General features: G+C 38.1%; 1 protein-coding gene and 1 pseudogene across 1 annotated transcript in view; both read right to left on the reverse strand.

Annotated features, from left to right (window-relative positions):
• Nucleotides 1-26,347, reverse strand: part of LOC118034666 (serine/threonine-protein kinase ATG1t) — a 75,634-nt gene that overhangs the window by 7,919 nt on the left and 41,368 nt on the right. The window lies entirely within an intron of this gene.
• Nucleotides 1-26,347, reverse strand: part of LOC118034667 (serine/threonine-protein kinase ATG1t-like) — a 43,815-nt pseudogene that overhangs the window by 7,919 nt on the left and 9,549 nt on the right.

A 26,347-nucleotide genomic window follows, 5' to 3' on the forward strand; every position in this document is an offset into this window, starting at 1 on the left:
CTATGAAAGTGCCAAGTATTTGTTGTACCAAATATTATACAACATAAATCTAGATTAACCATTTAACAAGCAAAGTATTAAAAGTAAACAAGATAACAAATATAAAACATGTTAGTATCCAACGTTAAGGTCCATGTAAGTTTATATTATACTTATTCTTACACCATTAGTGTACCCTTTTCACCTTGACATAATTAACTTAGCTGAACATAATGAAAGAAAGAAACATAAATGAACAAGATAAGAACATAAATGAGAAAGAGGTTAACTAAGTAAAGGAAAGGAAATGAAGTGCATAAACTTGATATTAATAAAGCAAGACATAAGCAATACAAAGAGAGAAAGCAATAGCATGATCTTGATCTGAACACCAAGATGCCTCAATACATGGTAAGTGCCTCCTTTATAGGCCAAAATTTGGAACTATTGATTTGTTGACTAATTGATGAGTGGGTGGCCACATCTTGACTAGATAACAATCCTTATCTTCTTGTCTGATCAAGACGTCATTGCTAACATCATAATTTGCCCAGAATCCTCAAAGAATGTTCTAGGAAATTGTCTCAGCTTTCCAACAAAAAAAAGATGAGGTCATTTGGACTTCTAGAACTCAAGATATGGGCTGAACACTAAATAGTGTTTGGGCTGCAGGACAGCTTCGGACTTCTTCGTTGTTCCTTCAATTTGGACTTCAAAACGACCTTTTCAAATCTTAGGCTCCTCATGAAAGTTGTAGGCCTTTGTCTTACCTTTCCATCCATATAAAGTGGACCTAAATCCGAAATCTAGAGCTCCAGATATGATCCAATTACCGAGCAATGTTCCGGTTTGGACTGCACCGACATCTCTTTTCTAAGTTTTGGCCATCTCTTTGTCCTTTAACTTTCAATGCTTAAACTCATCAATCAATCCTTTTATTTATGTGATAGTCCTGCATTTAAAATGAGCATTTACCATAAATTAAGGTATCTTATAATATCAAACTTGTTATTATAAAACATGCTTTAGTTAAGGAGTTATTGATACTTCAAGTGCAAAATGATGATATAAAACCTTGATAAACATGCACTTTTAAGTACTAATCACACCCCCCAACCAGCTTATTACTAGTCCCTAGTAATCTAAAGCGTTAAAATAAAGAAACAATTTGCAAGTTCCACAAAGCAAGACATTCATCATTCAACTTCCATTAATCTATCCAGATAAACAAACTCTCATTAAAAATATATATTCCTGCTTCATACTTCTTAAACAAGATATTAATAAACCTTCTTCTTGTGTGCTCAATGAAAACATAGATGATGGGGCTTTTGTTGGAAGAAAACAATATTATGTTCAAATGTTTAAGGTGAACTTCCTTAGGGTTGGGATTATTTTTTTTTTTAATTTTTTTTTATATACACATACAACTTAAAACACAATGTATCTTTAACCCATGTAACGAGTTTTAGGCTAATGACTCCCAGACTAGTTGGTCTTAGGGCATTAGGTGTTGAGACACCCCTACGAGCTTAACAACTCGGGTTGCAGATACTGATACGTAGATAGTGCAATGTTTGATTCCCTTAAGCTTTTCTCCTTAACCCATGTAACAAGCTTTGGGCCAATAGCTCCCAAGTCAGTTGACTTTAGGGTATTAGGTGTTAAAACACCCCTTCGGGCTTAATTGCTTAGGTTAGGGAGGCTACGAAACCAAACTTATCCACGTTTTATTATCATCAATACTATCTTTTTTTTTTCTTTTTTTTTCTTTTTTTTTTTTTGCAAATTATATACTATCCTTTTCCCTTAGTTGTTACCTTCAACAATAGAACATAATTAATGTAATAATCCAATGTGCAACCCACAATCATATGTTAAAGTGTGTGTGTGAAAATGAAGGTTTAATAATACTTGTTAAATGAGTATAGGAGCAGAATCAAGTGATAATAATGTGAGAGTTTGTAAACCTGAATATTTCAAGAAGTATTATGATAGACCTTGGTAATGAAACTTACTAAGATGCGTCTCTAGAGCCAATAAAATTGATTCCATACTCTGCCATCCTAATAACAATTTTGTCAAATGGTTTTAATAATAGCAAAAACAGTTAGCAAGTTAGTATTTTTTTTTTTTTAAACTACTACCCTCTCCCCCCAACCAAAACGAGACATTGTCCTCAATGTTCGAAGGTAGAAAGATAGAGTATAGAAGACATCACCTGAAACAGTGAACAATGACAAACCTGAAACACACTTAAACAAACATAAGAAGTAACAAAACAAAATAATATGCTATTAATAAAACCAAAAGACACAAGTTTTCACAGATGAAGGCTCAAATCTAATCTAAGCTTTTTACGGCTTTCCTTAGTTGACCAATCTAGGCGACTCATGCAGGGATCAATGATAGGGATGAAAGATTGTAGTTGGTCAATCAATTGTTCAGCAGTAGCAGCAGAGATTATGATTTGTCGTGCCGAAGATGTTAGAAATTCCTGTTCCACAGCTTGATCAAGGAAAGACAGCAACTTATCATAAAAACCATTAACATTTAACAAACCTATAGGTTTATGATGAATGTGCAGTTGGGCCCAAGATGAAATATGAAAGATTTCTTCCAATGTGCCCAAACCTCCTGGTAAGGCAATGAAGGCATCAGCATGGCTAAACATGGTATTCAGTCGGTCAGACATTGTTGGGACCTGTAGTTCCTCTCCAATTGTTTTTCCAATGATGTCCCAGTTGCTAAAGCTTTGGGGACAACCCCCAAAACTTGACTGCCTCCTAAAAATGCAGCCATTGACACACCTCCCATTAACCCAAGGCTGCCTCCCCCATACACTAAATGAATCTCTCTCTCAGCTAGTACCCGACCAAGATGATTTGCTGATTCTAAAAACTCTTTTTCTTTCCCAGAACTGGATCCACCGAAAACACAAATATTTCTTATCTGATGACTTGAGGAACCTGCCATTTCTACACACTTCTATATTTGATGAATGTATGGGATGAGTAGAAATGAAGGGAAGGAAGAGAAGAATTTATAGATGAAAAAGTGAAAATGCAATCATACCACCTATATGTAGGCCAGCTGTAGTCTCACAAACTCTCTCTCTCTCTCTTTATTAATTATTTATTTTGAAAAAGCATGTATGTACAGGTAGTTGTGATTGTGGCTCACATCTTCCCTTGGTTTTACGTCCAAGAACGGCTTAAACGCCCTTTATGGGTCGGGGATAGGCTTCCCATCCAGTTTTCTTAAAAACTGGCAAACAGGGTCTTTTTTAGTCAGATTCCCAAGACTAAGTCGATCATGTTCTTTATGGAATTGTGGCCATAAATCATGAATTACACGATGCACATCTCCACTAGGATGCGTCTCAAGGGTCAACAAAAGATTATCTAAAGACCCCTTACTCAGGGCATCCTTAATGAATTGTATCTTATCTTCACGGTTTACAGATACCATTCCTAAAGAACGACATGTCGTATTACAAGTCCATCTGGCACATCTGTGATAGACTTTCAGTCGTTTTGCACGACGTTTCTTTGCAAAAGTGCTTTTACCTGTTCCAGGCATGTGTGAAATGAAAGAATTGGAGGACTCACCTGATAATCGAACCTTTGCTTCAATTAACCAACGAATATCTTCAAGAATTCCATGATTCATTAACAACCTCAATCTTGCACACCTAGCACGGTAAATTTTATTAATCGCATTTGGAGGCAAAGCGGGAAAATACCTTTTCAACTTTTCAAGAGTGGTGTCCATTTTCAAAAGAGAATTAGAGAAGAGATTCAAAGAAGGAAGAAAGAGCTAAGAATTATACAAATATATACAGATATCAGTTATTTGGGAAACTGAAAGAACCGACTTAAGTCACGGAGTACCGTTATCCGCCATTTGACCGGGGTGAAAGAGAGACTAGCAAAACAATAGATACAAAAAAACACAAAACAATGTGAGAAAAAGAATCAATCTTTATATACAGGATCACTCAATTCAATAGAGTCATTTTCAACCGAAACATTGTCAAAATAAACTTTCAAACGATGCCCATTTACCTTGAAAACATTGCCATTCTTTGGATTCTCAATATCACAGGCCCCATATGGATACACATGCTTCACAATAAAAGGACCGGTCCATCTTGATCTTAGTTTTTCAGGAAATAAATGGAGTCGAGAATTATAAAGCAAGACTTTTTGACCAACGTTGAATGTTTTTCTCAGTATTTTCTTGTCATGAAACTCTTTAATTCTTGCTTTATGAATTTTCGAATTGTCATATGCATCATTTCTTATTTCCTCAAGCTCATTTATTTGCAATTTTCGCAGTTGACTAGCATCATCAAGGCTTGAATTCAAAGCTTTAATAGCCCAATAAGCTTTATGGTCAATTTCCACAGGCAAGTGACATGGTTTTCCATAGACTAGTCTATAAGGTGACATACCTAATGATGTTTTATAAGCAGTTCGATAAGCCCAAAGTGCATCATTAAGTCTTAAAGACCAGTCTTTCCTATTAGGGTTCACTGTTTTCTCCAAGATCTGTTTGATCTCCCTATTAGCAAGCTCTACTTGTCCACTTGTCTGAGGATGATAAGGGGTGGCAACTTTATGTGTGATTCCATATTTCTTCATTAAAGACTCAAATGGCTTGTTGCAAAAGTGTGTTCCACCATCACTTATCATGGCTCGAGGGATTCCAAATCGACTTAAAATGTTTTCTTTCAAAAACTTTATCACTGTTTTGTGATCATTGGTTCGACTTGGAATTGCCTCTATCCATTTTGAAACATAATCTACTGCGACCAATATGTACAAGAAACCAAATGATGGAGGAGATGGACCCATGAAATCTATACCCCAACAGTCAAAGATCTCAATGACAAGAATAGGATTTAAAGGCATCATGTGACGTTTTGAAATAGATCCCAACTTTTGACAATTTTCACAAATCTTACAGAATGCATGTGAGTCTTTGAACATGGTGGGCCAGTAAAATCCACTTTGTAAGATTTTTGCAGCTGTCTTTCTTGATGAGAAATGACCCCCACATGCCTCAGAATGACAAAATTTAATGACACTACTTACCTCATTGTCAGGAATGCATCTTCAAAATATTTGATCAGGACAATATTTGAATAAATATGGGTCATCCCAATAAAAGTTCTTCACTTCATTCAAGAACTTTCTTTTGTCTTGGGTACTCCAATGAGCTGGCAATTGTCCTGAAACAAGAAAATTAACAATATTAGCAAACCAAGGCATCGTAGAGACAGAAAATAAAGATTCATCAGGAAAGTAGTCATCGATTGGTGTAATGTCAGATCTCGAATCGGTTGTCAATCTTGACAAATGATCCACGACAACATTTTCGGTGCCTTTCTTGTCTTTGATTGTGATATCAAATTCTTGAAGTAACAAAATCCACCGCACCAATCTAGCCTTAGAATCTTTCTTAGAGAGAAGATATTTCAATGCTGCATGATCACTAAAAACAACAACAGGTGAGCCAACAAGATAAGATCTGAACTTGTCACATGCAAATACTACTGCAAGTAATTCTTTTTCAGTGGTGGTGTAATTCATTTGAGCACTATTTAAAGTTTTACTTGCATAGTAAATCACATAAGGTTTCTTATCTTTTCTTTGTCCCAAGACAGCACCCACGGCATAATCACTAGCATCACACATTATTTCAAAAGGTAATGACCAATCAGGAGGTTGAATGACAGGAGCAGAAGTAAGCAAGTTTTTAAGTTTAACAAAGGCTTCCTCACAATGTTCAGTCCATTCAAAAATATTATCCTTTGTTAGAAGGTTACTCAAGGGCTTAGATATTACACTAAAAATCTTTGATGAACCTTCTGTAAAAAACCAGCATGTCCTAAGAATGATCTAACATCCTTAACAGATTTTGGTGTTGGTAAGTTGGCAATTAACTCGATTTTAGATTTGTCAACCTCAATTCCTTTCGATGAAACAATGTGACCAAGTACAATGCCGTTTGTTACCATAAAGTGACATTTTTCCCAATTCAGTACAAGATTTTTCTCTTCACACCTGCTCAAAAACCTTTTCTAAGTTTAGTCAAACAATCATCAAATGAATCACCAAAAACAGAAAAATCATCCATAAAAATTTCAAGAAAACGTTCAACCATATCACTGAATATGCTAAGCATGCATCTTTGAAAACGTGGCTGGTGCATTACATAATCCAAAAGGCATCCTTGGATATGCAAAAAGTACCAAATGGACATGTGAAAGTAGTCTTCTCTTGATCTTCCAATGCAATTTCAATTTGATTGTAACCTGAATAACCATCTAGGAAACAATAAAATTCATGACCTGCAAACTCTTTCTAGGATTTGGTCCATGAAAGGTAAAGGGAAATGATCTTTTCTAGTCATTGAATTAAGTTTCCTATAGTCAATGCACATGCGCCAACCCGTAACAGTCCTAGTTGGAATTAACTCATTTTTCTCATTTGTTATCACAGTGACTCCAGACTTTTTGGGTACAACTTGGGTAGGACTTACCCATTTGCTGTCAGAAATAGGATAAATGATTCCATTATCTAGAAGCTTAATGACTTCATTTTTCACTACTTCTTTCATATTAGGATTAAGCCTTCGTTGCATTTCTCTAGAGGGTTTAGCATTTTTCCTCCAAATAAATCCTGTGTGTGCAAATCAAAGGGCTAATTCCTTTTATGTCAGCTATGGTCCATCCTAATGCATTTTTGTGCATTTTCAGAGTCTGTAATAACTTACCTTCTTGATGTGTATTAAGTTTGGAAGAGATTATTACCGGAAAAGTTTCATTTTCTCCCAAAAATGAGTATTTGAGATTAAATGGTAACGGCTTCAATTCAGGTTTTGGTGGTTGAACACTTGAAGGTATGGGCTCAATTGATCGTGGTGGCAATTCTTCAATTTGTGGTCTCCAATTGCATGCCTTTGATTCCTGAAAGTAGACCATTTGCAAATCATCAGATTCATCAATCTCAGTTTCACTAGAAGTGGTTTGAAATTGATCATGAACTAATTTTTCAATAAAGTCCACTTCCTGTAAATCATTATCATCTCCAGGTTGCTTGTAAATGTTGAAAATATTCATCTCCAATGTCATGTTTCCAAATGATAGCTTCATCAATCCATTCCTACAATTAATCAATGCATTAGAAGTGGCAAGAAATGGACGTCCTAAAATGACAGGAATTGAATTACATGCTTCAACAGGTTGTGTATCCAAGACAACAAAATCTACAGGGTAAATGAATTTATCAACTTGTACTAACACATCCTCAACTATTCCTCTAGGCACTTTTACAGATCTATCGGCGAGTAAAAGAGTTACAGAGGTTGGTTTTAACTCACCTAGATTGAGACTCTGAAAAACTGAATATGGAAGTAAATTCACACTAGCTCCAAGATCAAGTAAAGCTCTTTCAATTTTATGTTCTCCAATAAAGCAAGAAATTGTAGGACAACCAGGGTCTTTATATTTCAAAGCATTATTGTTCTGAAGAATGGCACTTACTTGTTCGGCTAAAAAGGCTTTCTTTTTCACATTCAGTTTTCTCTTCATAGTGCACAGATCTTTCAAAAATTTAGCATAAGAAGGAACCTGTTTAATAGCATCCAACAAAGGTATATTGATCCTTACCTGTTTGAAAGTTTCAAAGATTTCAGAGTTGTGATTGACTTTCCTTTGTTTGGTCATGGCATGAGGAAATGGAAGTGCTGGCGGGGAATCAACCTTTTCTTTGTAATGTTCAGGTTCAACCCCTTCCTTACCCTCAGAGATAGACTCATCATCTTTCTCACAAGGTTCAAGAATGGGTTTTTCAATAACCTTACCACTACGAAAAGTGATGACTGATTTGACTTGATCCATGTGTTGGCTTCCAGAACTACTTGCATTTGCATTGTATTGCCCCTTTGGATTTTGCTGTGGTTGAGAAGGAAACTTACCTTTCTCTTGGAAACTGAGAGCAGATGTTAATTTTGCAAGAGCATCTTTAAAATCGGTCATGCTTTGAGCAAGTTGAGTGTTGATTGTCTCCTGCTTTTCAATGAATGCATGCAATGTTTCCTCAAAATTTCTTCTAGGAGGTGGAGCATAAGGAGGTGCATATCCATGAGAATTTTGGAAATTATGGTGTGCTTGAAATGGTGGATGTGAAGTTTGTGCATTGTTGCTATCACTCTTCCAACTGAAATTTGGGTGATTTCTCCAACCAGGGTTATACGTTTGTGAGTATGGGTTATGGTTGGGTCTTTGGAAACTGTTTAAAGCATGGGCTTGTTCATGGAGGCATTCCCTAAAAGAAGGCAAAGTTGGACAATCATTTGTTGAGTGTTCATTGGTTTCACAGATTTGACACACAATGTCTTGAACAGATTTTAATTGACCACTCTTTTTCAATTCAAGTGCTTCGACCTTTCTAGCTAAAGATGCAAACTTGGCTTGGAGGTCATGATCTTCCCTAAGGTTGTGCATACCTCCACTAGATGTATGAGGTTGAGTTTTACCTGGTGCCTCATAAGTACCTGTGGTGTCCCAATTTTGAGCATTTTCGGCTAGCAAGTCTAGGTACTCCATTGCTTCATTAGGGTCTTTATCTTCAAAGGTTCCATTGCACATCAATTCAACCATTTGCCTATCTCTAGGTGTTAAACCTTCATAAAAATGTGAAACCAATCTCCATGTTTCAAAACCATGATGTGGGCAAGTATTAAGCAAATCTCGATACCTATCCCAACATTGGTAAAATGTTTCTCCTGGCTTTTGAGTGAAAGTGATGATTTGTCTTTTGAAAGAGTTTGTTCTGTGAGATGGAAAAAACTTCTTTAAAAATTGTTGTTGCATATCATCCCAAGCACGAATGGATCCTGGTCTCAAATTTTTGTAGCCATGTTTTAGCTTTATCTTTTAATGAAAAAGGAAAAAAGCTTTAATCGAATGGTGTTCATGCTACAATTTGAGTCATTATAGGTATTACAGACCTCCTCAAATTCCCTTAAATGCAAGTATGGATTTTCTAGGTCTAAACCATGAAAAGAAGGTAGGAGTTGAATAATGCCTGGCTTAAAATTAAAATGAGATGCATCAGGAGGAAAAACTATGCATGAGGGAGCACTTGTTCTTGTGGGATTCATGTGGTCTCTAAGTGTTCTCATACGGTTATTCTCATTATTCTCATTATGAAGTGATTGATTATCTTCTTCGGCCATATTTTCTGAAAATGATGAGGATACCCTACAAAGTCGACCACTTAATGTACGTGACCAAACTCTCATGCACGTGTAAGAAGAGAATAAAAGCAAGAAAAGAAAAGAGAAGAAAACTAAACAAAAGAAAAGAAATGAAGCAAAATTAAATAAAATAAAAAATGAAAAGAGAAAATAAAATAAGTATTATAATTTATACAAGAATTTACCTCCCCGGCAACGGCGCCAAAAACTTGACACGACCAAAAGATTGATGTCTTTTCCCAAGTGCAGGAGTGTCGAAGTAATAAATAACCCGGCAAGACCGGGGTCGAACCACAGAGAGGTTAATTGTATAAATTATAAATAACAATACAACAACAACAACAATAACAACAATAATAACAATAATAATACTCAGTACGTGGCGTTGTTATACCTGAGAATGATCTAAAAGATCGGGTCACAGGTTTCCAGCCTATATACTGAGTTTATGAAAAGATCAAAGATATATATTATATAATATAGACAGAATGTAAATAATAACAATAATAATAATAATAAAAGCAGAAGATGAAGAAATTAATGAGAACTTTGAGATGAAAGATTAACGTAAGGATTAAACAATGATAAAAACAAATGTCAAGGTTAGAGGATCCACTAATGGTACTTCAAACAAGTATAATATAAACTCTTATTACTCAATTGGAAACCACACATAAAGGAGGTTCCAATCAGATTATAAATTGTTAACATGATTACATTAATTATCTTATTCGAATAAAGCTAATACTTGTAAATGTTGGCAGGCATTCATGATTATAACTTATGTTAACAACAAATCAAGTTCCTTTCATAGCTCAGGTGTCGGTTAAACCCTACAGTATGGGCTATGAAAGTGCCAAGTATTTGTTGTACCAAATATTATACAACATAAATCTAGATTAACCATTTAACAAGCAAAGTATTAAAAGTGAACAAGATAACAAATATAAAACATGTTAGTATCCAACGTTAAGGTCCATGTAAGTTTATATTATACTTATTCTTACACCATTAGTGTACCCTTTTCACCTTGACATAATTAACTTAGCTGAACATAATGAAAGAAAGAAACATAAATGAACAAGATAAGAACATAAATGAGAAAGAGGTTAACTAAGTAAAGGAAAGGAAATGAAGTGCATAAACTTGATATTAATAAAAGCAAGACATAAGCAATACAAAGAGAGAAAGCAATAGCATGATCTTGATCTGAACACCAAGATGCCTCAATACATGGTAAGTGCCTCCTTTTATAGGCCAAAATTTGGAACTATTGATTTGTTGACTAATTGATGAGTGGGTGGCCACATCTTGACTAGATAACAATCCTTATCTTCTTGTCTGATCAAGACGTCATTGCTAACATCATAATTTGCCCAGAATCCTCAAGAATGTTCTAGGAAATTGTCTCAGCTTTCCAACAAAAAAAAGATGAGGTCATTTGGACTTCTAGAACTCAAGATATGGGCTGAACACTAAATAGTGTTTGGGCTGCAGGACAGCTTCGGACTTCTTCGTTGTTCCTTCAATTTGGACTTCAAAACGACCTTTTCAAATCTTAGGCTCCTCATGAAAGTTGTAGGCCTTTGTCTTACCTTTCCATCCATATAAAGTGGACCTAAATCCGAAATCTAGAGCTCCAGATATGATCCAATTACCGAGCAATGTTCCGGTTTGGACTGCACCGACATCTCTTTTCTAAGTTTGGCCATCTCTTTGTCCTTTAACTTTCAATGCTTAAACTCATCAATCAATCCTTTTATTTATGTGATAGTCCTGCATTTAAAATGAGCATTTACCATAAATTAAGGTATCTTATAATATCAAACTTGTTATTATAAAACATGCTTTAGTTAAGGAGTTATTGATACTTCAAGTGCAAAATGATGATATAAAACCTTGATAAACATGCACTTTTAAGTACTAATCACAAGGACCAAAGTGAAAAAGGCGGCCAACAAGAGGGGCGGGGACCGAATTTGGAGGGCCGATTTGAAGTTTGGCCCATTTAAATGAAACGGCGCGTTTTATCCAAAACGACGCCGTTTCATATATAAAAAAAAAGAAAAAAAAAAGAGGAAGACCAGAACGGTGTCGTTTTGAATGACACTGTTCATCTTCCTCCTTCCCCTCGAAGCAGAGCAGCAGAAGAAGAAAACCATTTTGTTTTTTTTTCAAATCTTCCTGCCTCTCTCTCCTCATCCCCATCACCTTTAGACACTGGCCGACCAGCCGTTGCACCGCACTAACAATGGTCCCAGCGTCGTTTCTTCTCCTATAAATACAAAAGAAACCGAAAAAAAGAAAAAAAAACCCGAGGAGAGAGAGGAGACCGAAGAAGGGAGAAGACCCAAGAGGAATAGAGAGAGACCCGAGGACAGAGGGAGAAGAGAAAGAACGAGCAAAAGAGAGTGGGAGAGCAGAAACAAACCGAAAAACAAAGAAACCGAACCGAAAACAAAAAAAAAAAACCGAAGAGAAAGCCACTGAAAACAAGTCTCTCTCGCCGCCGTTCGAACCACCACAGCACCGCCCGGAGCCGCCGTACGCGAGCCACGGCACCGCAGCTCCACCAGCGACCGCCTCCACGCCAGGTACCCATTTCTTCTCCCTTGCATTCTTTTCGTGGAAGCCTTGCCTCCTGCATGTTGCATGCAGGAGACGGGGGGGGAGTAAAATAATTCTCCCCCCCCGCTGGGCTGCTAAGGCTGGGCCAGCCCGATGCTGGCCCAGCCCCTGCACGTCTGGGCCGGTTTTGGCCCAGACTGAAGAAGAATTTTCGGTTGGGCCGAGGTCGGCCCAACCTTTCCTTGTTGGGCTGAGTCCGGCCCGTTTATTTGGGCCGGCCCAGCCCGAATTGTTTTTATATTATATATTATATATTATAATATGTTATAATATATGTGTGTATATATGTATATATATATATATAAAATATAATAATAATAAAATATATTTTGAAAAATCTTAAAAAAATATTGTTGAATTTTTCTGCATATTTTTGTCAAAGTGGTTTAATGTTGGTTTGTATTTTTTATACCGTAAAGATGCAAAACCAGTGTTAAAAAATACCCGGTTTTCGTCAAAATATCAAAGATTTTCAGAATAAAAAATGTTTTTGCTTTCAAAAAAATTCTAAAAATTCCCTAAAAATGTTGTTGATTTTTCTGCATATTTTTATCAAAGCGGATTAATATTGGGTTGTATTTTTACACCGTAAGGATACAAGCTCAGTATTAAAAATACCCGATTTTTTTGTCAAAGCAAAAAAACAAATATATAATATTTTCCAAAAATTGTTTTTGTTTTAAAATACGGCCTAGTCTCTCCAATATATATATATAAATATTATAACATCATATTTTCACATAACAAAGAAAATTTTCAAAACAATATATGTATTAGCATGCATTTTGGCTTTAATAACCAGTTTATTCAAGCCATGAGAACTAGGCCAATATTTCAAAAATTCTAAAAAATCTTTTTGTTTTCTTTTAGTATTTGGGATTACGAATTTATACGTAAAACATATTCCTAAATATTATTAATAAAATTTTGGTATGGACGTTAGAACGGTTAGGATTTTTACCCGATAAGATAAAGATCTCCTTACCGAGGAGGATTTTTCTTGAACCATAGACAGACCAACAACTAGGAAAACACCATAACACCTTAGTTTTTTTTTTTATCAGACAATAAAACAATGCAGCTTACCTTAGGTAGGGCGTATTTGAGGTGCTAATACCTTCCCTTTACGCAACCAGTCTCCGTACCCGATCTCTGAGACCAGTTAGGGTTCCTGGTGACCAAAATACTAGGTGGCGACTCCAAAAAATCAAATCAAAATAAAAAATAAAAAATTCGCCAGTCGAACCCGCAAATCGCAAATATTTGTTTTTGGGGTGCGACACTATTATTGACCATGATACTTCCCCACCCCTTTTCTTCTCAAGAACTTATGATGATAGAATTCATCAAAGGACAGACGTTGAACTGCAACAAGAGAGATACAAAAAAATGAATGGTTCCACAAATGAATCAGGAGGGAAGAAAGAAAGATATGTTTGTTGGGGTCAGGCCATGTGCTAAACCTGGATTTGCAGAAAGAAGTCTTGAGCATATATCAACACAGTCTGGATGCAACCCTGAAAGGATGTGTTGAGAGAAAGGAAGACATGAACTTGACTTGATGTTCTGCAGCAACTGAGGTCAAGAGAACTACTTTTATTAGAGACTTGAGCGATCACAATTCAAGGATTATAAACTTACGGAAACGGCACTACCTAGAAATTATTCCTGCCAAGAAAAGGTGGGTAACCATTAAGAAGCTCAAAAAGAATTACACCAACACTCCACATGTCAACCTATATAATGAAGCACTGATATTCATTAAATTCTATTCTGAAGCAAAGAAAGCAATGCACCAAAGGAAAACATTAGCAAAATCATTACCTTATAATCATATCTTTGAAATTGAAGAACTTCTGGAGCCATGTAAAATGGAGATCCGCATACTGTCTCCACATACTTATCAGGAAGCACCCTTCTATTTAAAGATGAGAAAGAAGAAAGTAAAATTAATACATTGCCTGACATGTCTTCAACAAAATTTTGGCATTTTTTCTTAATTATGGGGAAAACAATTAACAACATAGTTTCATGGTGGTCTCCCTGAAACTTTCCAGGAAACCATCCCATTACCTTTCTTCTACCAAAAAGTTACCTCGATAAACCAAAATCAGCTATTTTGAGCACCACATCGCTCTCCTTGCCAGAAAGGAGAATGTTCTACAACAAATTGACCAATGTAAGCCAGTTTCAAGGCAACTCAATCTTCAGCCAACAATTTTGAACTCCACCATAGGTAAAAGAATTGCATGTACAACACCTCATACCTCAGGTTTCAAGTCTCTATGAATAATATGATGGCTCTGCAGAATTTTCAAACCAACCCCTGAACCATATAAATCATCGAGATTACAATTATGTAAACAGAGATGTGATACAAGCAACTCATATGTTGTACTGTGAAACAGATATCAAATGACCGCTACCCATCTGTTGCGTAAATCTTTTAGCAATCTGCTCTTGAACTCTCCCATGTTGTCGAAGATAAGAAGCTAGATTTCCTCCAGAACAAAACTCTAGGACCAGGAACATGCAACATTCATCCTGAGATTGCAGATTCCGATTTGCAAAAATGAAATATTATGGAAACAGAAAGCATATAAATCACAGCTACAGAGGGTAGAAACAGATCAAGTTAAACTCGAAATGAAATTCTCCTTTACATATGTCAAGCTTTTAGTTACATGTATCCTTCTACATCATTCCACTTTATCTAGATCAATATCCTCAGTGATTCAGTCATTTAAGAATTTCAAGGATTCATGTTAATGGAATTAATAATTAGAGTAACTAGCATTTATCTACAATTCTTCAAGAGATGACAGCTTGGATAGAGAGCAGGAAATGAGTTGCAGATATTGCTAAGTAGAAAACACCTAGGTCAGAGAACTAGCATTTGCCAACTGTGGAAATCAATCTAAAAAATCAGTTAGGATCTTTTAGAAATCTTAGTATATATAGCTTAGGAAGGAGAATCTGATATTAACTATCTAGATTCTCTAGATTATTGCTTTCTAATTTAGTGTAGGATGCTTTCCTCTCTAGTATTTATTTCCTGTTTTGAGGGTCAATAGGTTAGCTTCTCTTCTCTATTTATTGTACAAAATACTGCTGGTAATATTAAGAAAAGAGAAAGACTTCTCTCAAAATTCTTCATAGTATCAGAGCCTATTCCTAAACCCTAATCTGCTTCTCTAAGGCATGGCAGCAGCAGGACAAAGCTCTCTCTCTGAGGTGACCTCACAGCCAGGAACAACCTCACCTGTTAGCCTTTTAGGAGGCACTGAATGCACATCACACCAAATCACATGACACAAACTCAATAGATATAATTATCTTTAATGGTCATCATCAGTCATGATGTTTATTTGTGGAAAGGGCAGAGATGACTACCTCACAGGGGATGTCGTCATACCAAAAAAGAATGATCCCATGTTTCGAACATGGAAGACTGAAAATCATATGGTAATGTCATGGCTAATCAATTCAATGACCAATGAAATTGGAGAAAATTTTCTCCTATATGGAACAACAAAGGAAATCTGGGAAGCAACAAGAGAAACCTATTCAAGTTCTAAAAATACATCAAAACTATTTGAGATTGAGGCAGTGTTACATGATCTACACCAAGGAGATCTTTCTATTACTCAATACTTCAACACTCTCTGCCGTCATTGGCAGCACCTAGATATGTTTGAAATTCACAGTTGGAATTGCCTTAAAGACACAGTCCTATATAGAAGAATTGTAAAGCAGAAATGAACTTTCAAATTTCTTCTTGGGCTCAACAAGAATCTTGATGAAGTCAGAGGAAGAATAATAGGAACCAAACCTCTTCCAAATCTCAGAGAAGCATTATCTAAGGTTAGGCGTGAAGAAAGTAGAAAGAAAGTAATGATGGGACCTCACAACTCAGCTTTAATAATGGAAGGATCTACCCTTGTTGCTCAAGGCTATTCAAACAGCAACTATGATAATCGACAGAGGAAAGGAACACCCTGTTGTGATCACTGCAACAAACCAAGACATGTCAAGGAAAACTACTGGAAGATTCATGGCAAACCTACTCACTAAAAACCATAAAAATCAATAAATGACAGACAGATGTGCCAACAATGTTACCTCGGATAACAACCGAGATAAGAACACCATTCTGCTAGCACAAACAAGTCCTTTCAGCAAGGAACAACTTGAGATCTTACAGAAACTCTTCATTCAGAATTCACTGTCTCAACCATGTCAACCTCTAGTTCTGGATCTGGACTATTAGCACAAAAAGATAAATTTTCAACAGCCCTTACTGTTAGTAAGAAACACTCAAGCCCTTGGATCATCGACTCCGGAGTATCAGACCATATGACAGGAGATGCCACTCTTCTTAATGAATACAATCAATGCACTAATAATTCTACAGTCCGTATAGCTGATGGGTCTTCCTCCCAAGTTAAGGGAATAGGCTTGAGCAGACTCTCAAGGGACATGATCCTAAACTCTATTCTCCATGTTCCTTGTTGTAACCCATTTTTGGGTCCCCGCAAAAAAAAAAAAAATAATAATAAATAAATAGCCAAAGGAGGTTAGAAAAATAACAAGGGGGGGAAGCGCTCAGAAAATGGTCAGAAAATTGGTCTAGGAGGTTAAAAATACAAAGATTGGATTTTTGGCAGTATATTCTTGAAGGATGGGAGCCCTATTTAGAAGGAAAATTTGAATTTTTTAGGAAAAAGCCTAAATTTGGAGGTTTATGGACATGATTGGATTTTTAATGGTTTTTTTAGGGGTTTTGATTGCGAGAAAAATTGATTTTTAAATCAATTTGGGCTTTAATTAGAAGAAATTTAAGTTCTGGGGCCAAAATATATTTTTTAGGAATTTATTAGGCCAAATCAGGGGCTTAATTGCATGAATTTGGAAGTTTAATGGCCAATTAGGGGTTTAATTGCGAAAATCCGAAACCAGGGACCAATTTGGAAAAGGCGTGAATATAGAGGGAGCTGTATTGAATTGATTCAGGGGCCTAATTGAAGAAATTAGAAGTTTATTGATCAATTAAGGGCTAAATTGCATAAATCAGAGGCCAAGGACCAAAGTGAAAAACGCGGCCAACTATGGGGGCAGGGACCGAAATTGGTAGGGACGAAATTGAAAAGAAAAAGATGATTGAGGGCTGATTTGGAATTTAGCGCGTTCTGGCGCCATTTTTTAAATGAAACGGCGCGTTTTATCCAAAACGACGCCGTTTCATACTAAAAAAAAAAAAAAAAAAAAAAACAAAACATAAAAGGGCTAAACGACGCCGTTTTGAACGGCACTGTTCCCCTTTCTTCCCCGCCTAACATACAACAGTAAAGAAGGAAAAAAAAATGTATATTTTATGGCGTTGGTCCCTCCAGCCCACCGATTGGCCGACCACCTACCGCACCGCCGAAACTAAGGGAGGCACGCCAAATAGACATACCACACCCTCATGAAGGGTTGGTGCATCGGACGATCGCCGCACCGTCGTACACGTGCGACAGAATGGCGACTCCACTGGGGACCTTGTGGACTAAGCATTGTTTTGTGTAGTTTAATTTTTTTTTCTCTGGATTTATGTGTTTTATTTTTTATTTGCTCATATGCTTTAAATTTGTACATATTTGTTCATGCATTATAGATTGTGTCATGCATCATTTATATGAGAGTTGGTACTGAAAAACTTTAAGTTAAGTGGGGGACTAGCAGCTTACCTTACGACTTTTAGTCAAGGTTTAAGTTTGTGTAAACCCCAACTCTTCGCTGAGAGCTTAGACTGGTAATGGTTGGTACACGTGCCATCTCGTTGCCTACAAGCCCCCATATTGCCTCCATGAGGGCGATCACTGGGACAGCAAGAGACCCTTTTAGAGACTGAATAGCCAACCTACCCTTGTCAAGCATAAACGTGTTTTGCATGAAACATAATCCTAACCATAAAGCATTCGATTTTCAAGTCTTTTAAACAAAAAAAAACGATAAGATGGCTATCATTACCAAATTTACTACTGTGGAATATGGGCAGAATTCTGAATTGTCACAATTATCAGAGGGAGATTGCTCTAGAGTTGATGCAAGGAAGCTTCCAGTAGTCAAAGACTTGAATTGCGTAGCATATGAGATGAAGAGAATATTGGTCCATAGCCAGAACATTGATGAGACGGCATTTTCTGGAAAGTATGGGCGATTGCTAAAAATTACAAAGATAGAAGTATTGAACCCAGCAATCAAAGCCTTGATGAACTTTTAGGATCCCGATTACAGATGTTTTTCCTTTGGAAATGTGGATTTGTGTCCCACTATAGAGGAGTATGGAATGTTGACAGAGTTTCCCAAACATCTGCACAGGGTTTATTTTCCTCTGAGAAATGACAAGGTGATTCCTGAGTTGTCAAAGTTGCTGAAGATTCCACATTTGAGCAGATTTTTAGAGAAGAATGGCAGCGGTTTCAAATGGAAATCTCTAGAGGTTGAACTAGAAAGGAAAAAAGAACAATACGGGTCCATGCTAGAAAGAGACAGGTTAATCGCTTTGGGAATATATGGTCTTGTGTTATTTCCAAGCTTAATAGGGGTTATAAGTCTAGAAGCTGCTGCTGCATTTGTGGAATATGAAAATACTCATGTCAACCCTACAACCGCCATCTTAGCTGAGACCTTTCTGACCCTCAACCATTTTAGGAAGACGGGGAAAGGCGTAGTGAGATGTTGTATTCAGTTATTATACATCTGGATGGTAAGCCATGTTGAAACGAAGAAGCCGATCTTTAATAATTTTTGGTGGTTTAACCAAAAACCCTTGAAGATAGTGGAGGAAGAAGAATGGGGGAACCTAGGTGATCAAGGTTGGATGAAAAAACTACAAGAGTTACCAAGTAGCAACTTTAATTGGAAGGCCCCTTGGGTTAAGTCGGTTGATGTCATAGTAAGTTGTGGACAAAAATGTTGGGTACCTTTAATTGGGATTACAGGTTATGTCAGCTATGCTCCGGCTCTGGTGATAAGACAATTGGGCGGCATACAACACATCCCAAGAACTGTGGGACTTGCTGAATTTTTCGGGTTTTTTAAGGATCAATCCGTGCGAGAAGTGCTCGAGACTATCAAACAAGATTGGAGCCATTTGACTGTAATTCAAAAGGAGTCTGAAAGGATGAGAGACCCTAGCTCAAGTGAAGGATATGAAAAGTGGAGGAATGTGACCCCAGCTACCGCTCCTAAAAAGCCATGTTCTGAAGATAGGCCTTCACGAATTATAGATGGGTCGTTGAAAAGAAAAAAGGTCAGCAATGAGGAAGACCTTATGAAGCAATTAGAAAGGCTTCAAATAGAATTGGGAAAAAGTAAGGGAGATAAAGCAGCATTAGAAAGTATGATGATGGAAGGAGACAAAAGCAGAGTGTGTCTAAATGAACTACTTGAATCTAGAGATGCGAAGATAGTGATGTTGGAGCTGCAGTTGAGCAAAGCAAAGGATGTAATAGAAGAGTCCGAGAAAGAAAGAGGAAGACTAATTTTGGATTCGATGCAAAGCAGCTCTGAATTGGAAGCATTGAAAGCCGACTTCAACGACTATCAAGAGAATATTGGGTTCAATCAGGATAAATTCTTGCATGTTCAAACAGAGTTGTTAGACCGAAATGAGAGGTATGATGAGTTAAACAAGAAATATGTGATGATGGAAAGTAGGCTAGTTGAGCTGCAAGAGTTTGAAAGAAAGGGGAAAGAAGAGGAGCTTGTTGAGGCAGATTTGGTAGCTAAGAAAAATGAAATTAGGATGTTGAAGGTGAAGTTTGACAAAGAACGAGAAAAGGTAAAGCAGTTGACCGAAAGGTTGAAAGCTTCAGAAAAACATAAAGAACAGATCGACACCAACAACAATACATTGAATCAGAACAACATGTTACTTATGGAGAAGATGGCCAAAGTAGACGAGCAAATGGATGAAGCTGCTATTCATGCACGGATCATTAGAGCCAATGCTCGAAGGGTGGGGAGAGACATCTTTCGTTATCGACAAAGCTTGGCTGAGACAGATGCATTCTTAGAAAAAATTGAGAATCGAGGCCTTGCTTTCCTAACAGTGGCTAGAGATATGGATGAAGATGAAGATTGATGTATTTTGTTCCTTTTTTTTTTCCTCTTTTCAAGAGATTGTATTAACCAATATTATAAATGAAAAGGGGCCTTGACCCATCTTTTGTGGAAGAAAATCTCCTATAGAGTAAGGATAAGCCTACCAAAGCAGCAACATGAGCAAAACTACTCCTGATAATAAATGTGACAAAAAGAGTCCATGCCCATTACACAAGAAGAAATGTCGGCCATCAATCGATTTTTTGAAAAAAGCAAACTCACATTACATATACATCATGCATTGTTCTTTACCATACATTCATTTACATTTTTTCACCGTTCCAGATCGTGAAACATAGGTCCCCCTTCCAAAGTCCACCACACTAGGCTAAGATCAAGAATGGAGAATGAAGAGAGGGCCATCCTAGAATCCCGCTACCAAAGTGAATTGGAATCCGTAAGGAATGAAGTTGCCCGAATGACCAATCTGCTTGAGCAGCTTTTAAGAGCCAAGAACGGGGAGGGAACATCTACCCAACCACCTATAGGAGCACCACCAGCTCATGCCCCGGGTTATCTCAGAACTTGGGGCAGATTCAAATAACGGGGCAGCACTTTGCACCTGTCATTCCCATTCAGCCCCCACAAGCTCACATCACTGTAGATTTAACTGCAGATGGGCCTTCCGATAATAGGTCCACTGGTTTTATGAACGATGACAAGATATCAGCTTTGGAAGAAAGGTTGAGAGCAGTCGAAGGAAATGACTGGTTTGACCCCATGCGAGCATCTGAAGTATGCTTGGTACCAAACATCACGGTACCAAAAGACTTTAGGATACCGGAGTTCATAAGGTACACTGGGTTGGAATGCCCAAACACTCACCTCCGATCGTATTGCAATAAGATGGCTGAGGTGATTCATGACGATAAGCTGCTGATCTACTTTTTCCAAGACAGTCTATCGGGCTTCGCACTAAGCTGGTACATGAGGCTGGATAATGCCAGGATTAAGAAATGGAAGGATTTAGTCGAGGCTTTCCTAAAGCAATACAAGTTCAATTTGGAAATTGCTCCAGACCGAACAAGCCTTATGTCAATGGAAAAGAGAAGCCAAGAGTCAGTAAGGGCTTATGCGCAAAGATGGAGGGACGAGGCCACGCACGTGCAACCCCCTTTGATAGAAACGGAGATGGTGACTTTGTTCGCCAATACATTTAAGGCACCCTACTATGAGCATTTAATGGGTAGCTCATCTCAACATTTCTACGATGTTGTACGTGTGGCAGAAAGAATAGAGCAAGGAATTAAGGTTGGGCGCATAGCAGAGCCTTTAGAGAAGAAAGGTTTTATGGGAAGGAAAAGAGAAGGTGACATCAACAATTTGGAAGGCGGGTACAAAGGCAAAAAAGTGAATCACCAAAACCCACAAATGCCTACCCATCACATAAACCTTACCAAACCTTTTAACCCCAATCATCAATCAAACACCCAAAACAACCACCAAAGGCCATTTACAAGATACACTTCAGAACAGTTACCTCCATTACCCATGCCTTTAAAAGACTTGTATGCTAAATTGTTGAGCATTGGACAGATAGCTCCGATCCTTCTACCGCCAATCCAACCACCCTTTCCTATATGGTATAAACCCGAACTAACTTGTGAATACCATGCCGGCAATCCGGGGCATGGAATTGAAACCTGCTACGCCTTTAAAAGGAGATTATTAGAGCTTATCAAAAGGGGGTGGGTATCCTTCGAAGACATGCCCAGCATCAATTCAAATCCATTACCTAATCATGCTGCAAGTAATAGTGGAGTGGGCATGATAGAAGTTGGGAATCAAAGCAAGGCGTTAAAGGTATCCATGAAGGGGTTATATGACATGTTGTTAAAATCAGGATTTCTCGAGATAAATGTCAAAGCCCATTCGGAGGGATGTGACTATTGTGAGTTCCATGGGATAGAGGGACATCATATTGAAGACTGTATCGAGTTTCGTGAGAAGGTTGCGAAAATGATGACGTTGGGAGAATTGAGGATCGAACCCATGGAAGATAGTCGTGGGGTGAGTATGATGGAGGGTCAAGATAAGATGTCCAGAGTATGTAGGGTCCAACCAACGGCTAATGGACCACCAAAATTAATCTTGGCTAAACCTTCCTACACCAAAGGAAACCATAATGCCATGCCTTATAATTATGGTTTTGCTGCCAACATTCAAGCCCCTCTTCCTTTGTTCCAAACTGAAATCAGTGGGTTAACTCGGAGTGGCCGGTGTTTCACTCCCGAAGAGTTGAGGAAGGCAAAAGGCAAAGAAGTGGTAGATCTTGACAAAGCAACAGAAGTTAATAAGCCAGTAACTGAAGAGGAGTCAAATGAATTTTTGAAGTTGATAAAACATAGTGAATACTGCATAGTGGATCAACTAAAAAAGACTCCGGCTAGGATCTCCCTAATGTCTTTGATACTCAGCTCTGAGCCACATCGGAACGCTTTGCAAAAAGTTTTGAATGAGGCGTATGTACCCCAAGACATTGAACAGAAAACCATGGAGCATTTGGTGGGGAGAATCCACGCAACTAATTACCTCTACTTCACGTCTGATGAGCTTGATGCTGAAGGTACCGGACACAACAAGCCTTTATACATTACTGTTAGGTGCAAAGACTGCCTAATAGGGAAGGTGCTCGTCGATAATGGCTCGGCTCTTAATGTGTTGCCAAATCATATTTTGAAAGAAATGCCGATCGATGCATCTCATATAAAGCCAAGTACCATGGTGGTCAGAGCATATGACGGCTCACCTCGACCAGTAATGGGGATTTTAGAAGTGGAGCTATATGTGGGGCCGCAAATGTTCTTAATAACGTTTCAAGTTATGGACATCCACCCTTCCTATAGTATGTTGTTAGGGAGACCTTGGATCCATGCGGCTGGGGCGGTAACTTCATCATTACACCAATGCTTGAAGTATATCATGAACGGGATGTTGGTGACTGTCAAAGCTGAGGAAACAATCTCCATGATAAAGAATGTAGCCATACCTTTTATTGAGGCGGAAGAGTGTAAGGATGATAATATCCATGCTTTTGAGATTGTAAACACTGATTGGGTACCTGAAATACAGTACTAAAAAAAGCCAAAGATCTCAGAAGCAGCAAGGATGCAGCTCATTGTTTCTTGGAACGTGGGATCCCTTTTCTGTATAATCTTATAACTAAGGTACCAAAATGGGCTAACCTGACAAAGATGAAATGTGCTGATCAAAGATTTGGGCTGGGGTATAAACCTACAAAAGAGGATCATCGATGGGCTGCTAGTCGGAGAAGGGAAAGAAGAATGGCTAGGATTGAAGGGAGAGAGCCTGAAGAAGAGAAGCTTGAAATCCCTCCCCTTAGATTGACATTCCTAAAAGTTGCATATGTAATGCAACCCGATAAAGGAGCAGAAAGCCTTGGTCAACAACTATCAAATATGAGCATAAACACCTTGGAAGAGGATGAAGTGGAAGGAGGTAACATGAAGACGGTAGCGGGAAGGGAGGATGAAGCACTGCCACAACTGACTATCCACACACTGGAAGAAGTCTCTGCTAAAACCTTCATCCGAAAGCTAGCCGATGGCGAGAAGTTTCAAAACTGGGTGACTCAAGAAGCCCCAGTAGTGTTTAAAATGTAAACCAACTTTGTCTGCTTTAAACATGCTTTTGTCATTGCTTTTGTTTGCTTTATTTTCCCTAGTTGACAATCAAGGCTCATGATGTCAATTAGATTTTGTCGTTGTCTTTGAGCCCATCTTTTGTTTGAAGTAATGAGATCATGCGTTTTCCAAATTTGTCCCTTTATCTGTGCATTTACACCAACACTTTCCGCTTTCAGGAACCCTGAAAGCGGATCTTCCACAACATCACATACACTTAGCATCGAGAATGAATGGCCAAACTTTAACGAACATGTTATCACCATGGAAGGAGAAGAATGGGATGAAAGCAATGTTAAGGAATTTACAAAGTTAGTAGAGCAACATGAACAAACCTGGGAACCAGCTGCGGAAGAACTAGAAACCATAAACGTGGGTAATGATCAGATTAAAAAAGAATTGAAAATAGGGACCTTAATCACTCCTGAGGAAAGAATAAAAATAAAGGCCCTCTTACAAGAATATGTAGATGTTTTCGCTTGGTCCTACGAGGATATGCCTGGTTTGGATAGAAATATCGTCGTGCATAAGATACCGCTGGAGGAAGGTTGCAAGCCAGTCAAGCAGAAGTTGAGAAGAGCTCACCCGGATGTTTGGATCAAAGTTAAGACAGAACTCGAGAAACAATGGAATGCAGGCTTTCTGGAAGTAGTCAAGTATCCACAATGGGTATCCAACATTGTTGTCGTACCAAAAAAGGAGGGAAAGATTAGAGTCTGTGTGGATTTCCGAAATTTGAATAAAGCTAGCCCCAAGGATGATTTTCCGTTGCCACATATAGATGTTTTGGTGGACAATGCTGCACGTAGTTCCACATATTCCTTTATAGATGGTTTCTCGGGATACAACCAGATAAAGATGGCTCTAGAAGATAAGGCAAAAACGACTTTTGTTACACCATGGGGAACCTTTTGCTACAAGGTTATGTCGTTTGGTTTGAAGAATGCAGGAGCCACTTATCAGAGAGCCATGGTGACTTTATTCCATGATATGATGCATAAGGAAATTGAGGTGTATGTAGATGATATGATTGCCAAGTCCAAGAGGAAGACGACCATGTAAAGGTTTTGAGGAAGTTATTCGAGCGTTTGAGAAAATATGAACTGAAGCTCAACCCTGCCAAATGTTCGTTTGGAGTTAAGTCAGGAAAGTTGCTCGGATTCATAGTAAGTTGATAAAGGTATAGAGGGTGGATCCTGATAAGGTGAAAGCCATCCCAATCCATGCCATCCCCAAAGACGGAGAAGGAGGTGAGAGGATTCCTGGGAAGATTGAACTATATTGCCAGATTTATAGCTCAGCTAACCACAACGTGTGAACCTGTCTTTCGGCTATTGAGGAAAAAGAATCTTGGGATTTGGAATGAGGAGTGCGAGGAGGCATTCAATAAAATCAAGCAATACTTACAAAATCCGCCTTTGCTTGTTCCTCCTGTATCAGGAAGGCCTTTAATACTGTATTTGACAGTAACTGAAACAGCTATGGGGTGTGTATTGGGTCAGCATGATGAAACTGGAAGGAAAGAGAGGGCCATTTATTACCTTAGTAAGAAGTTCACCGAATGTGAGTCTAGATACACGGTGATAGAGAAACTCTGTTGTGCATTGGTATGGGCGACAAAAAGATTGCGACATTACATGTTGTACCACACCACTTTGTTGATTTCAAAGGTTGATCCACTAAGGTACATCTGTGACAAGCCCTATCTCTCAAGTCGAATTGCAAGGTGGCAAGTTCTGTTGTCAGAATATGACATAGTTTATACAACAAGGAAAGCCGTGAAAGGGAGCGCCATTGCAGACCACTTGGCTGATAATACGGTGGAAGATTATGAGCCATTAGATTTTGATTTCCCTGATGAAAATGTATTATCAGTAGTGGGAGAAGAGAAGACAGATTGGTGGACCATGTTTTTTGACGGAGCAGTAAATGTTTATGGTAATGGGGCCGGTGCGGTGATCATCTCTCCGGACCAGAAACAATATCCAGTTTCAGTTAAATTGTGTTTTGAATGTACCAACAATACTGCAGAATATGAGGCTTGTATCTTGGGTTTAGAAGCTGCATTAGAGTTGAAGATCAGAAAGATAGATGTATATGGGGACTCAATGTTGATTATCTGTCAGGTGAAAGGAGAGTGGCAAACAAAGGAAGAAAAGTTGAGGCCATACCAGGAATATTTATCCACACTGTCAGAAGAATTCGAAGAGATAAGGTTCACCCATCTAGGAAGAGAAGGGAACCATTTTGCGGATGCTTTGGCCACGTTAGCTGTTATGGCAACAATAGATCTCGGGCATAAGGTACATCCCGTACACATAGACATCAGAAATAACCCAGCTCATTGCTACTCAGTTGAAGGAGAGGTAGATGGAAAGCCTTGGTACTACGATATCAAGAATTTGTTGCAAAATCAGGAGTATCCAGTAGGAGCTTCGAAGATGGATAAGAAAACCCTAAGAAGGTTGGCCATGGATTTCTACCTGGACGGAGAGATTCTGTATAAAAGATCATTTGATGGAACTTTGCTAAGGTGTTTGAATGAGACAGATGCTAAAAATGCTTTACGGGAGGTGCATGAAGGGATTTGTTCAACTCATGCTAACGGGCATATGGTAGCAAGGAAGATACAAAGGGCCGGTTACTTCTGGATGACATTAGAAAAAGACTGCATC

This window comes from Populus alba, chromosome 19 (assembly GCF_005239225.2).
Source record: "Populus alba chromosome 19, ASM523922v2, whole genome shotgun sequence".
Taxonomy (NCBI): domain Eukaryota; kingdom Viridiplantae; phylum Streptophyta; class Magnoliopsida; order Malpighiales; family Salicaceae; genus Populus; species Populus alba.